The sequence below is a fragment of the Heloderma suspectum genome, chromosome 4 (assembly GCF_057233095.1).
Source record: "Heloderma suspectum isolate Gila_16-S chromosome 4, 16-S_ref, whole genome shotgun sequence".
Taxonomy (NCBI): domain Eukaryota; kingdom Metazoa; phylum Chordata; class Lepidosauria; order Squamata; family Helodermatidae; genus Heloderma; species Heloderma suspectum.
In genome coordinates this window covers 309,400,465-309,415,546 of record NC_139461.1, presented here as the reverse complement: position 1 = coordinate 309,415,546, position 15,082 = coordinate 309,400,465, and the positions used below count along the sequence as shown (strand labels likewise).

Here is a 15,082-nt window from a genome sequence, read left to right as displayed (position 1 = left end):
GTTGAGTTTCAAACCATCTTTTGCACTCTCCTCTTTCACCCTCAACAAGAGGCTCTTTAGATCCTCTTTGCTTTCTGCCATTAGGGTGGTATCGTCTGCGTATCTGAGGTTGTTGATAATTCTCCCAGCAATCTTAATTCTGACCTGTGATTCATCCAACCCGGCGTTTCTCATGAAGTACTCTGCATGTAAGTTAAATAAGCAGGGCGACAATATGCAGCCTTGCCGTACTCCTTTCCCAATTTTGAACCACTCGGTTGTTCCATGTCTGGTTCTTACTGTTGCTTCTTGACCCTCGTACAGGTTTCTCAGGAGACAGGTAAGGTGATGTGGTACCCTATCTCTTTCAGAATTTGCCACAGTTTGTTGTGATCCACACAATCAAAGGCTTTAGCGTAGTCAATGAAGCAGAAATAGATGTTTTTCTGGAATTCTCTTGCTTTCTCCATGATGCAGCGAAAGTTGGCGATTTGATCTCTAGTTCCTCTGCCTCTTCGAAACCCAGCTTGTACTTCCGGTAGTTCTCGGTTCGCATACTGCTGAAGCCTAGCTTGTAGGATTTTGAGCATCACCTTGCTGGCATGTGAAATGAGCGCAATTGTATGGTAGTTTGAACACTCTTTGCCATTGCCCTTCTTTGGAATCTGACCTTTTCCAGTCTTGTGGCCACTGTTGAGTGTTCCAAATTTGTTGGCATATTGAGTGCAGCACTTTAACAGCATCATCTTTTAGGATTTTAAATAGCTCAGCTGGAATACTGTCATCTCCGCTAGCTTTGTTGTTACTAATGCTTCCTAAGGCCCACTTGACTTCACTCTCGAGGATGTCCAGCTCAAGTTCAGTGACTGCACTATCATGGCTATCAGGGACATTAAGATCTTTCCTGTATAGTTCTTCTGTGTATTCTTTCCACCTCTTCTTAATCTCATCTGCTTCTGTTAGGTCCCTGCCTTCTTTGTCCTTTATCATGCCTGTCTTTGCACAAAATGTTCCCTTAAGATCTCCGATTTTCTTGAAGAGATCTCTAGTCTTTCCCATTCTGTTGTTTTCCTCGATTTCTTTGCATTGTTCATTTAAGAAGTCCTTCTTGTCTCTCCTTGCTATTCTCTGGAACTCTGCATTCAGTTGGGTATATCTTCCCCTTTCTCCCTTGCTTTTTGCTTCCCTTCTTTCCTCAGCTACTTGTAAAGCCTCATCAGACAGCCACTTGGCTTTCTTGCATTTCTTTTTCTTTGGGAGGGATTTCGTTGCTGCCTCCTGAACAGTGTTACGGCCCTCCGTCCATAGTTCCTTACGCACTCTGTCTATCAGGTCTGATCCCTGAAATCTATTCCTCACCTCCACTGTATATTCATAAGGGATATGATTTAGGTCATACCTGAATGGTTTAGTGATTTTCCTGACGTTCTTCAGTTTAAGCCGAAATTTTGCAATGAGAAGCTCATGATACAGTCAGCTCCAGGTCTTGTTTTTACTGACTGTATAGAGCTTCTCCATCTTTGGCTGCAAAGGACATAATCAGTCTGATTTCGATATTGACCATCTGGTGATGTCCATGTGTAGAGTCGCCTCTTGTGCTGTTGGGAAAGAGTGTGTGCTGTGATCAGCTTGTTCTCTTGACAGAACTCTATTAGCCTTTGTCCTGCTTCATTTTGTACACCAAGGCCATGCTTGCCTGTTATCCCGGTGATTTCTTGACTTCCTACTTTAGCATTCCAATCCCCTATGATGAAGAGGACATCTTTTTTTGGTGTTAGTTCCAGAAGGTGTTGCAGGTCTTCATAGAACCGATCAACCTCAGCTTCTTCGGCCTCAGTGGTTGGGGCATAGACTTGAATTACTGTGATGTTGAACGGTTTGCCTTGGATTCGTACTGAGATCATTCTATCGTTTTTGAGATTGTACCCCAGTCCTGCTTTTCCCACCCTTTTGTTGACTATGAGTGCTACTCCATTTCTTCTATGGGATTCTTGCCCACAGTAGTAGATATGATGGTCACCTGAATTAAATTCACCCATGCCTGTCCATTTTAGTTCTCTGATTCCCAAGATGTCGATGTTCAATCTTGCCATCTCATGTTTGACCACCTTCAGCTTACCTTGATTCATTGATCTTACATTCCAGGTTCCTAAACAGTATTGTTCTTTACAGCATTGGATTTTCTTTTCACCACCAGACCCATCCACAGCTGAGCGTCCTTTCGGCTTTGGCTCAGCCGCTTCCCTCTTTCTGGCGCTACTTGGAAATACCCTCTGCTCTTCCCCAGTAGTATATTGGACACCTTCCGACCTGAGGGGCTCATCTTCCGGCGTCATCTCTTTTAGCCTTGTGATACGTTCCATGGGGTTTTCTTGGCAAGAATACTGGAGTGGGTTGCCATTTCCTTCTCCAGTGGACCACATTTTGTCAGAACTCTCCACCATGACCTGTCCGTCTTGTATGTTCCTGCACGGCATAGCTTATGGCTTCACTGAGTTACACAAGCCCCTTCGCCACAACAAGACAGTGATCCATGAAGGGGCCTAATAAAATTAGATAAATTTAAATTGAATGTCCATAAACAACACAAATTGAGGAGGATATGAAGTCACTACTGTTCAGGTTAAATTCTTGAAAGCAGTTTCCATCATGGTAGTAAAAAACTGTACAATTAAGTGTGTTACCACTGAGATCTACCTTTCGTCTTCTGGTACCAGTCTGCAGGACTTAGTAATTTTGGATCTCATTGAAATATTTTCCCCCATACATGTCCTCCCTGATATCCCTGTGGTGTATGAGAGCTGTCTGCGTTGATGGAATATTCTCCGAGGATCATGACCTTCTTAAAAACAGATGCTGTTTTGCCTCATTGAATGTGCACAACCCACTGGTTCTGTCATACAGACGCACTGCGAACCTTTCAAGTAGCACCATGGTATTGACAGGGATGTGTGTGAGTGCTTCTGCCCGTGTCAGAATTGCAGTTGTGAATTCTGGAAATATGTTACATGTATCCCAAGCTAACGTCTTGCCTTTCCCAGCAAAGAACGAGGGCATGTCATACTCCATGGCCGTTGGCCCCTGTGCCCAAATAAAGAGTGTACCATAGAGAGGACGTACACCTGGAGGTTTATGGTTTGGGGTGGCCCAAGGCTTCTTGTGGGATGCACATTTCCACTTCTTTAATGATTTCTGCGTATGCTGAATACACTTTGTATGGGGGAGCCACATGCGAAAATGTCTTGCACCACAACAGAGTGTTGGGCTGGATGTGATGCTGTGGTCTCATAGAGGCCACTCTCCTAGAGGTTGGATATATGATTTGGTGTAGTCCAAAACTTAGTTTGGTGTGCACACCCCCAATTCATTATTAATTTATGCATATTTTGGCTACATTTGGTGTGGTGGCAGTACGTTTGACAGTGTCCAGTGCCCAAAACCAGCTTTGGACCAGAGGCTGTACTGGAGGTGTGGATGACCACACGAAGCACTCTTGATCTTGTATTTCTCCCTGCTGGTGCTGCTGTGAGTGGCTTGCTTCACCCTGCTGCATGGTAGGGCTGACCCGGTGTAAGAGTTAACATAAATTATGATTACATGCAAAGCAATGTGACTGCTGCAGATCTAGTATGTGTTTTCCCTGTCCTTGTGTAAACTTTGCTAAAATCCTATTCAGTAGTATTCATCACTTATGGCAAGAATTTTTGTCCTAGCTCATGGACTAAAAGGCAGGATAATGCATTTGTCAGTCTCCTGCCCATTGCTTACTCTGAATGTTTAGTATGGGTCAGTGTATGGCAACTCTGGTGTTTCATACTTTTAACCCAAAGTACACTATTTTAGGCCTAACCGTTCTTCTGTAGCAGAGCTGTCTGCCATTCCACGGGTTCCTTAGCCCAAACTCCTCTTCTGTCCTGCTGTAACAAGCAGGACTCTCACTTTACTCCACAGTGGGTCCAAGGAACCTGTGGAGCAGCAGTGTGGAGTGCAGTGGAGTAGGTGCACCAGAAAACTCATCTTCTTAAAGCGACAGACAATCTCTGAGCAAAGGCCAGATAGCAGAGGGTGAGGACATCTCATTCTCATTGGAGGCAGAAATTCCTGGTGTATACACTTGTGTACTCGTTCATGCATGCATGCCACTGCTTGCTTCTGACCAATCATAATTACTGGTGGCATCTAATTGGGAGACCTTCTTTGAGGAAGGAAATGGACAGGATTGTGTTAACTTGGAATGTTCTCTATTAAGGCTAGTTGTTCTAAACAAATGAATATAAAGTATTTCATGACTGCCTTTCTTTTCCTTTCAGGATATCTTACTGAGGACTATAATCTCCATGACTTTCATGCATAGAGGAAAGCTGAGGATGGTCCAGGTCAAACACCAGGATCACTGGCAACATGAAGCTTTAAGATTCTTCTTAAAGTCCGATGAGGCATAAGAATCGCAGGAGCTGTTGTAACCCACTTCATTATGAGACTATTAACGTTTTTTCAAATTTACATTTTCCCCTTCCTCTCCCCTCTGCCAACTCAGCTTTGCCGATCAACTAAATCTGTGCAGGTACTTCTGGAATTCCTCTTTCACCTAAACAAAATACTGAAACAAATCTACAACATATTTCTTTTCCACTGCTGCTAAGTACCAGAACTCTGGGCCAAGATGAGCGTAAGATTTGTTTAGCAGGGAGAGGTTCAGTTGGGATGTTGAGGCTTAACACAAATCTTGTAACAATGTTTTGTCTCTGGTGGCTGCTCAGCCTCTAGAAAAAGGAACAAAAAACAAGGTGGGATAAACCTTTTCCTCTCTCCCCTTCCTAAGAATGCTCTTCACCCATGGAACTTGGCAGCGAAGGCCTGTTAAAGCAGGAAACCACTGTAAAGATGGCCTCAAAATTAGAAGCTGTGTGGTAACCATGTGAAAGGCGTATGTTCCTGTGTGCCACGTTTCATAGGTCAAAAGCACTATGGTATTTGGAGGGGGTGGAAGGTGATAACACATGGCATTGTTCTCTTCATGAAGGTGGTCTGTTTGCCCATCAAAAACCCATACCTGCCAAGGGCCTGGTGGCTTGATTGGTTATATAGTTTGGTCACTTGAGTGACCAAGAGAGCCTGAAACATCAAGCTGATATCTGAACATGGGCGTCTTTTGCCTGTTAGGCTGTTCTAGCTTTGAACCTGCTTGAGGGTCATTTTGGCAGATCTTGCCTAGATCTGCCTCACTGTAAATGGGGGTGTAAAGCACAGTCCCTTCCTCGCCCCTAGGGTTTTGTACATGCTAGCGTATGTACACCCACACACAGAGTTAGGCCTACCCTGTGGTCATCTGGTTTGAAACACTCTTGTTGCTGTTCTAGATATCATTTCCTAACTGCCATTCTGTTGTTCATTGAGATCTAGCTGACTACTTCCAACAATGAGTAGGTCTTTACACTAAACTTGTCAACTGCTGCTAGGGAAGTTTCTGCTTCTTTGCTTCTCTTCAGTTGGTCTTGATTGGTGGTACTACCAATCCAATTGGGCTGCTTGCTCCTTGCACTGTACAGACTCATAGCAGTGAAAGAACCAGTTAGATCAAGGCAGTGCAACTGAGTCAACAGTCTGTGGTAGTCCATTTATAGGGTGACTCGTATACCTTAACGCTACTACTGATGCTGATAGCTGTAGTCAGTGTTTGTGAGGCTCTGGAGAAAATGCTGTGATGTTTATTTTGTGGCTCTTGGAAGGCATTGCTCCATAAAACATGGGCCATACAAGAAGTCGGTTTTGCCCACTAGGCTGCTCTTTGCATTCACTCTCACCCACTTTTACATGCCTTTCTGGTATGTGGACAGCCACAACCAGAGTATGACTAAACCAACTTCTTCCTTGGGTGATTATTTGTGGCATAGAAGACTTGTCTGTGGCTTTTCAGGCCTACCATTTGCAAGTCCTCTTGGTCTTGCCTGGGTTTTCTAACACCTAAGTTCAAGTTGTGTTGAGCTGTTTCCTGCTGCTCCCCAAAACTCTTCACTCAAGTAGCATTTGTTGTTTATTGGCGCTCTAGGGAGAAATGGGAAGATTTGTTGCAAACGTGGAAAGCCCAAAAAAAGGGAATGAAGAGCCTTACTATTTAGGTGTAAGTTCTAGCCTTCTTGCTCTTAAGGCCATAAGCTCCCTTGAATGGCCCTTCAGCAGTTCCTTTGAACTGTAAAGTATTCACCTCAAATGACTAGAAGCTTCCTGGAGGGGATGGGGGTGGCACAGACCTTGCTCCTCCTGACCAGCAATAAATTTCAACCAGTTAAATCACACAGCACTAGGTAGGTGCTACAACTATGGTGGCCAGACTCTTATAACAGTGTTCTGTTCCATCCTTTGCGGCTGTTGCCATTCCACCCAAACATGGTCATGACTGGAACAGCAATCTTCCAAGTGACAAGAAAGATGTCTTGGTCTTTCAAGAAGGTTCATCAGAGTTGCTTTTTGTTTGCTACTCATCTGACTGGCAACATGAAACTATTATCCAAGGAGAGACTCCATCCCAGTAACCGTTTGGGAGCTGTTCTGTACCATCCACTATCACAATGCAGCAGGATGAGGAAGGTGGCGTTTTGAGATTGTTTGCCTCAAATCAGAAGAATGGAGGCACTGGTCACCATGGCATCAACGCTACTCATACTGACCTGGCAACTATGGCTTGCATACACAACCCTTTGACCCATTAGCTGTTGCACCAGGCTGCAGGGCTGGTGTTGTGGCATAGCCCATGTTACCCCATCCATATTTTTGGACTGCTACCAGATAAGGTTTTGTGTTCCTTCCTCCAGACCCCGGAGCATGTGCATGGGAAACTTGGTTAGAGCAAAGTAGCCCTTTCTTTTCACTTCTGCACTTTGGGGTGTGTGTAGAGGAAACCATGAGGATGGACCCAATTCCATCTCAAAAGCTCTTGACTCAGTTTCTGTCAGAAGGTCTTCAGGCAAACACCCTCAGCTGAACTCATCCTGGCTTCTATAATGTCACCATTTTGGTCCTGATAAAACTTCAGACACATCCCCTTCTCTTGTGTTCATGCTGCAGTTAAGGTTGTGCTTTTGTGGTGGTAGCTAATCCATAGTGCCTTATTGGAGGATTTGAAGGACCCTTTGCAGGGGCAGGATTAGGTCAAGGAAGGCCTTTTTCTGTTTTTCATTGTTGCGTCAAGTGTCTTCTCCTCCCTCTTTTGCTTGGGATAGCTTTGTTGGTTGCCCACAGGGTACCACTAAGCTCTTCAGAAATCAGTTGATATCAACCCACAACACATTTCATCTAGGATGACAACATCCAAATAGGGAAGCCCCATAGCCTCTTTTGGAAAACCTTCATACAAGTTTCTAAGGAAGAGACCTTCTGCCTGACCAGCTGCTCCAGTATCTGGCCTGCTGCCTCGCTTTTGGGTTATGCGTGTGAGTGCATAGCTGTGTTAAAAGCAGCAGGAAATAGTTTTGCCTGAATCTCCTGGGATCCCATGAATCCCAGGTACTATAGCATGTGTTCATACAGGAGTGTCCCCTACTTCTTTCAAAGGGGTCTTTCCCGCCCCCACTCCCCCAGTTACCTTGGATGAATTTGGAATGGAAATTGCTAGTTCATTACTGCAAAAAATGAAATATTGCTGACATTTTGTTGCACAGGTTTTGTTATTTTGGCAGACTGACATGGCTTTCTTGTGTTGTGGATATGATTCTATATTGAACTGTTTACATCTAACGGCGCTGTTTACAGTTGGTGGTGCGGGCCAGAACTTGCCAGACATTTTCTCATCCTGGTGCAGTGGCTAGTAGATGGACTGTTGGGTGAATTTCACACCTGGCATTAGCCCATTCCAGAGCCCTCTACCACCACCTCCTCCCCCCTTCACTTGGGTTCTTAGTTTACATTGCAGGGATAGGAGAACCCAGCAACAAACCTGGCGGCATGGGCATCTCTTCAAGCGTACAACACATTCCACCAAGGTTGCTCTCCCATCCTTTCCATGCCTGCATGGAATGCCATACCCTTTTCTTTCTCCACCCCCTCCAATGCTGCAGGTAGGTTCTCCGATTCGATCAACAAGAATGAGAGGGAGCCTGCCCATGCTTTACTTCTGTGACATCTAGAAATTGAGTACAAGCCTCAAGCTCCCTTCTAGGTTTGGTGTTCAGGTTCTGAGGCTGAAAGTGAGAAAGAGTCCCAGGCCCAATCCCTGTGATACACTGTAGTGTTAGAAGGGAGAATGAAAAGGTGGTTTTATCTTTGCCACAGAGTTGGGATTTTCCTGGTCACCTGCTAGCAACTTCTTATTCACCATAGCTGAGCAGCTAACTGCGGCACTCACAAGTCTTGGGACTACTACCTTCTCAGGCTGTATTATATATGCTTTTGGGGCACGGTGGTATCACTGGTAGAACCAGGACATGAAATTTCCAATCATAATGTCACTGTCCAAACCAAGTCAACTCCTGCACTGTTCATACCACGCCGCTAGCTGAAGGCTTTGAGCGTTCCATTAAGCACCGAAGCAGCTGGCTAGCTGGTGGCAGTGGTTATGGCCAGTTTCACTGGTGTGCATGTACTTCTGAGGGATGACAGTCTTTAGCCATGTGCCTGTGTTAGGGAAGATTGGATATTGATTGCCATTGCACTGACTCAGGACTGAATGCTTCCAAGTAAGTATGGAAGTGCCTGACCTGGCTGGCAGCACATACCAGCTGCCTGCTATTGCTTTGGGGCCAGTGACATGCCCTAGTTGAGCCATGCCTTCACCTTTGTGAGGACCCGCAAGACCACCTTCCCCAGGGCAGTGGAGACTACCAGGAGAGTCCAAGCCTTGAAACTAAAGTCTCCCAGGAAATCAACCTATTTCTAGGCTGTGTGGCTATTCTTCTTGCAACTTTAATCTCTGCTGCTTTTTCAGACTCCCCCAAACTTTGTGTTGTCCTTCAGTGCAAGAGGTAGAGACAGACTGAGTACTTTAGCTCTCCTATCTCCTCTTTCTCTTGCTGCTGCTGCTGTTGTGTTTTAAAGGGTGAGGTGCTAGCAATGGATGGCAGTTGTCTTCCTCTGTCCCTTACACTTCTGTTCCTCAGGATCCCACTCTGTGCCTCTTGGATATCTCCAAACACTGCCAGAGTCTTTTTGTAGAGCAATAAATGTGTTTTTCCAAGTGAGAGAGAATGCAATCTCTGAATTCCTTGTAATTCTTTTTCTCCCTGAATATATCTAGTTCTATGCAGTTGTCTAGTCTGGGTTTAAGCCTGCTGGGTTGCACTGTGGCACAGGTTAAGCCAAGGTAATGGGCGAAAACAGACTGCTTATGGCTTCTTTAAACAAAAATGCATTTGCCTAAAAGATGCATTTTTACACAAGGGACACAATTGTTTTTGTCTCTGAACAAGCTGTTATACCCCTACCAGTGGGGCTCATAAGTGGCTGTCTGAACAGTCAGGGTCTGGCCTCCCCCCACTCACCTCCCAAAAGACTTCTCAGCCACATTCTTGTGATGATTGGTACAGGCTATGTTGCTGGCCCCCTTTTCTCATAGTATCTGTTAATGTATGTTTCCACCAACCAGACTCTTACCAACATGAGTCTAATCTAGCTAAATAATAGAGGATTATTACTGGCATGGCCAGTCACTGTTGAACTGGTTTGCTGGATATGTGGCACCATTCATCTGTGCAGCTTGTACCAGTTCCTTGGTATTAGTCTCTATCTGGGCATCCTGATGCAAGTGGCTGTCTGGAATTAAGTGACTGTTGCAAAAAGTTGTCTAGAACGACTGTCTGGATTGTTTTTCTCCCAGACGTTTATTTGTGGAATGCCAGTACTTGATAAGCAAGATGGAAAAGCTACATTGCCCCTCCTTGCATTTTGGGTACACAGTGTATGGATCTTGTCTTTCTGCTGGCGTGCTTTCAGAGTTGTAAGATACCAAGGAGAAGGGGAACAATAAACATTGGCATCAAAGGCCCAAATCTCACTCAAATGGTCAACCTATGTTGGAAGCTGTATAGCTTCAGACCGCAGATGGGGACACACAGGATAGAGTTCTCTTATTCCAAATCAATCGTTCTCTCCACATGGTAAACTGGCATGTCACGGAGAGAGGTTCTAGCCTTCTCCCTGCCTGGTGTGTTAGTTTTCTGTGTAGAGGGATGTGTCTTTGTCTGGAGGAATGGTCTGTTATGCAGTCCCCACCTGCAGTCTGAAAAATGGTACAGCAAAGATGCAGGTTGACCACCTCAGTGAGAGCTGGGTCAAAGTCCATCCCCATCCCCTCCAAAATCCAGCCCTATTTTACTTTCCAGTTGCAGTTTGGGCCCACATCTGGCTTGGTTGGACACTGAATTTGTAAACTTGCAAAACTGAGTGTAACAGGGAAAGGCTTAAACCCAGGCGTCAAATTGCAGTTTGCAATGTTATCTTGTAAAACTCCTTTTTCTTTGCACAGAAGCTGGTTATCTAGGACCTGTTTGTGAGCAACTTTATGTTCTTTAAAAAAAAACTATTTGGTTTACTTGGGTTGGTGTGCGACATTGTATTTAAGTTCCTTGAACACTGTGGAAACCCTGATTGTGTATGAATGGCAGCAGCTTTGTAAATTAAAGAAACGTTTGTGTGAATAAAGCTAGTGGATGGGGTTGAAAAGCCATACCCAGTTTTGAAATGAAGTGTCTTTGTCTTTGTGTTCATGATTCCCTTTACAGCTGTGCTTGGTGGAGGGGATCCAGGGATCAGTGCTGGGGCTTGGGACCCCCTTTGGTCACCAGGGGCTGTAGAAGGGGGTTGGGGACAGCTTCTCTTGGTGAGGAGTTTCCAGTAGAAAGGCTACTGAGGTTTTAAGGCAACGAGGCCGCATACCTCCTAGTTATGTTATAAGTGTCTGGCTTTGAGTTGGGGGAGGGGGCTAGGAGAGATCAGAGCATCCTAGGTCAGCTTTTCTCAAACGCCTAGAAACCCTGTGGTATACTTTCTTTTACCTGGATTATAACTGGGAGTCCCCAACTTCTTTTCAGTGCCATAAAAATGAAGACTCTTGATGTAAGATCTTCAGGATGTCTTGTCTTCTCACCCCAAGCCATATTTCTGCAGGAGACGTGTTCTGAACATGCCTCATTGGGAGGAGGCTAAGCTGGAACAATGAATCATGCAGCAGGGAGACTCTGCTCTGGGTGAGTGCAGTGGTCTCACCAGAGGCTCTATTGGATGAGACCAAAGACTAGTCTGGTCTGGCATCCTGTTTCCCACAAGAGGCCGTTGGGGTGCCTACAAGCAGGATATGAGGGTAACAGCCCCCTCCCTCTGTGGTTCCCAATTACTCATATTCAGAGGCACACAGAATACCACTGTGGAGGCAGTAGATAGCCATCATGACTAGTAGCCACCATAGCTTTATCCTCCATGCATAATATTGATTTGTCGCATGGTACACAACTGGTTTCCTTGGCACGGCATTTGGGAAGGGCTGTCCTACATAGCAGCGGTGGGGAGGCAATTTGATCACTTGCAGGGCTGTGTCTGCTGTGCTTTCACAGGAGTGCAAAATGCAGCATTTATGTTTCTGCCTCCTCAAAACTTCCAAATGTTTGCTTTTGCAAGTTTCTGTCCCTCATGAATCCAACAATAGCCTTGGAAGAATGTGGGCAATGCTTACTGAAATCTCAGAAGCCAGAGCAGTGGCTGAGTAAGATCTGGCTGTGGGCTTTGTATAGCACCTTCCCTCTCCCTGTGACTAACAAACCCAACATTAATTATGCAGAATAAAAACTGCAGAATAAAGTTGGCATAATATGGGAAATCATGCAAGTTGTGCAAATATACATGGTTACAAAGCAGCTAGCAGAATTCAATTCTTCACCTGTGGATTACCTGGGGGACAGTGTTTTTTAGCATGGCTTGGCCATGCAGAGGTTCCCAGGGGTTGTGTGAAGTATGCAACACCACTAAGGCAACAAACATACCATGCCAAAAAGGACACAAGTTATGTCACTTTGCTTCCAAAATCCACGTTTTCAAAGGTTTGGGATGAACTTTTGAGTGGCAAGGAGTGGAAATGGAGAGAAGGTAAGCATTGGGTGGGGGGAGGAATGGAGAAAGATGGGCAGCTAGTAGCCAGAAGGGATGGGCTGATTGTGCAGTGAATGGAGCTGCTGAAACCACCATGGTTAGCACTGAAGATAGCTTAATGCCCTCTAGGAAGCCAACCAAGTGAATTGGGTTAACCAAGATTGTTAACCCAATTGTTCCCACCCTTCCTGCTTGTGGGCTTCCCCAGAGCATCTGGCTGGCCTCGGTTGAAAACTGGATAGTAGAGTCTTCTTATCTCTGATCTGGCAAGGCTGCTCTTGTTTTCTGTTGTTTTAACATGGGAGTTTAAAATAGCAGAGACCCTGGCCACAGTGAGGCTGTGGGGATTGTCTGTCCTTTGCGGAAAGAACGAATTAGGGCCAAGACTATAATAGGGCTATACATTGCATTTGTTTTGTAAAGGGTAGGCATCTTTTAAGCATGTGGTACAAAGCTGGACTCTCCCTGGACTTCTCAATTGTTACTACTAAATTCATTTTAGGCTAGTACTTGCAGCTTGCTTTTGTAAGCATTGGTGCCTTCCTGGGTCGCAAATTGCATCCCACCCATTTCCAAGTTGATTTGAAGGGTGTAGTCACTTCTCAGACAAGAGGAAGTGCCTGATGCTACTACCAGGAGAAGGTCCCTTCCCCTTACAAAAGGCAGCCTGCAAAAAAAACACCCACCTCTGTGTTTCCCCTTGTAGACCATGGACAGCTAGTGCTACTTTGCAAAGCCAGCCTGTGGTTTGGGATCTCCCCAAAGCACAGCTGGTTCTACGGCAGACAGAGTGGAAGAGCTCCAGGTGGACAGGCAGCCCCATGGGGGCACTGCCATATTTTTCATGTGGCTCCAGTCTTAATGGCTGAAGCCGAGTCACTTCAGCTGGGGTTTAACCTTGCGTGCCTCCAGGAAGCCCATGTGCTTCCAGTATCTGGAGCTCAGGGTGCTAAATTGCACCCCTGGGGTGTCATGAGACATGCTGCTTTCTGGCATAGGCTTTGGGCAGTATTCTGGAGAATGGCACTCTGCATCGGCTGCCCTTCTGTATGACATAATGAGCACCGTTCAGTGGGGATGTTCCCCAGAAAAGACAACCAGGAGGGAAGGCGTATATAGGACATGAAGCATTTCCCATAACAGAGTTAGAGGAGGGGAGAGGCTGCTCAAAAGAAATGCAAATGAACCAAGTGATTGCTACTGCAGGAACAAAACGCGGTTCCGTTGCCTTTCAAAAGTATTCATTGATATACAATGGTACTCAGCACACAAAGCAACTTTCTGAGAATCTCATTTAAAAAAACCAAGTTTCTAAACCTTATGATTGAAGATAGCATTGAAGTCATGGAGGTAATGCAGAGTGAAATCTCACAAAGCAGAGAGGGATGTGCTGATGCCTACAATCATTTTATACAGGGTCGTCCATTCAAGCTAGCATTTCAGATGGATTTGGGAGTGCTGAGTGTGCCATTTCAAAGCTCCAGCACGTATACAGATTTGACACACAACATGTAGCTTTTCCAAAAGTGAGTTGAAGCAGGGTATTACAATTCATTACACTAGTTCAGTTTGTCAGAATTTACCACAGGAATCCAATTGGTTTGTCGTTACCCTATTAAAAAAACAAAAACCCTCAGGTGAGCAGGTCTTAAGATATCTGTCTGGGAGCAAGGAAATGGGTGCTGTTGCACTCAGGTCCTGCTTGGGGGTTTCCCATGGGCAGCTGCTTCCCCACTGTGTGAACAGAAAGCTGGACTAGATGGACACTCGGTCTGATCCAGCAGGGCTCTTCTGATGTTCTTATGAGAGGGGTCATCCCACAAGTGATGGGATGGGATCTCTAGCTCTCACGACTGGGCTCGGAATCCTTCATGAGAAATGAACACACAACTGCCTCTTCATGGGAGACGCTATGAGCCCCTTAGCATATTTCCATTTGTGTCAGACAAGTAGCCCTTATATGGGCTGCAGCTCCCTGTTAAGTGTGCAAGCCTGGGTTTGCCTCTGTATAATGTATAAAATGGCCCTCTATAATGGGGATCTGTGGACGTGCAGAGGGACAGGGGAGCAGCCCCTGTGCCTCCCACAGCACAGCAGCCTGCGCCGCGCAATTTAGAAGATGTTCTGGGCCAAGAACAGCCGCGGCTCAGAAGTGAGCCGCATGACGCAGCTCCCCCGCAGTTGCATAACGGACGACACAGTCAGCAGCACTGTTATGTAATCGGCCAAAGCCCCATCCCTGAGACATGGCCAGTTTGTTTTGACCGTGCCTTCATGGGCAGGCCTTTTGTCTCTCGCCCACCCAGCCCCTCGTGCCCCATCAGAGGTCCAGAAGAACCCAAATGCAGAACCACAACAGCCTCCAGCTCCCATGAACGGTCCTCATCAGCACTGTGCCCCTTAATGGCTTCCGACAATGATCTGAAATGGATTCATTCAGCCCGACTTGGCTTGAATGCAGCTTGTCAGTCCCAGCTTGCTGCCAAACGAGATGGAGCCCTGGCATGTCTCCAAGGAAGTGCGGTGGTATGTCGCGTATGCCGAGGCACCCCATTTGCACAGAGTCTTGTTGGTGTCAGGAGAGGCAGGGGCAGTACCTTCAGAGGATGCTCGTCACCTTAATTCAGCCTTCTCCAGCCCTCCAGGTGTGTTCGACTGCAACTCCCGTGGTCATCTGTTTTGCCTTCTGTGGAACGTTCTTGTCATGGGATCCGAGGATGTTCTGATTGGGCTCTACAGGCCTTGGCAGATATTGTCGGACTTGCTCAGCTGATGGTTTTTAACAAGGTAAAGGCAAACCTGTTTGAACCCTTTGGTCGATTTTGGCCAACTGAGCTGAACCAGTGTTGTGAATGCTTGACTGGTTCTCCTAGGACTGGTGCAGCCATGGGAGTTGCAGTCGAACACACCTGGAGGCGACTGAGTTGGAGAAGGCTGAGTCAGCTATTCAAAGTTTATTGTTTTCAATGGTACCTGTTTCAGTCAAGCCAGAGAACAGGAATGAGTTGAACCAGGATGTTACAATTTCCAA

At 46.0% G+C, this 15,082-nt stretch overlaps 1 protein-coding gene across 8 annotated transcripts in view; it reads left to right on the top strand.

Annotated features, from left to right (window-relative positions):
• STK35 (serine/threonine kinase 35) overlaps positions 1-15,082 on the top strand; it is a 48,634-nt gene that overhangs the window by 20,663 nt on the left and 12,889 nt on the right. For 4 of the 8 annotated variants that reach the window (XM_084854498.1, XM_084854492.1, XM_084854493.1 and 1 more), the window contains exon 3: positions 4,290-11,156. The gene's annotated coding sequence lies outside the window, so the exon portion shown is untranslated. Of the gene's footprint in view, positions 1-4,289; positions 15,079-15,082 lie in introns of those variants that run through there. The other 4 variants (XM_084854496.1, XM_084854495.1, XM_084854497.1 and 1 more) reach the window with 3 other exon arrangements.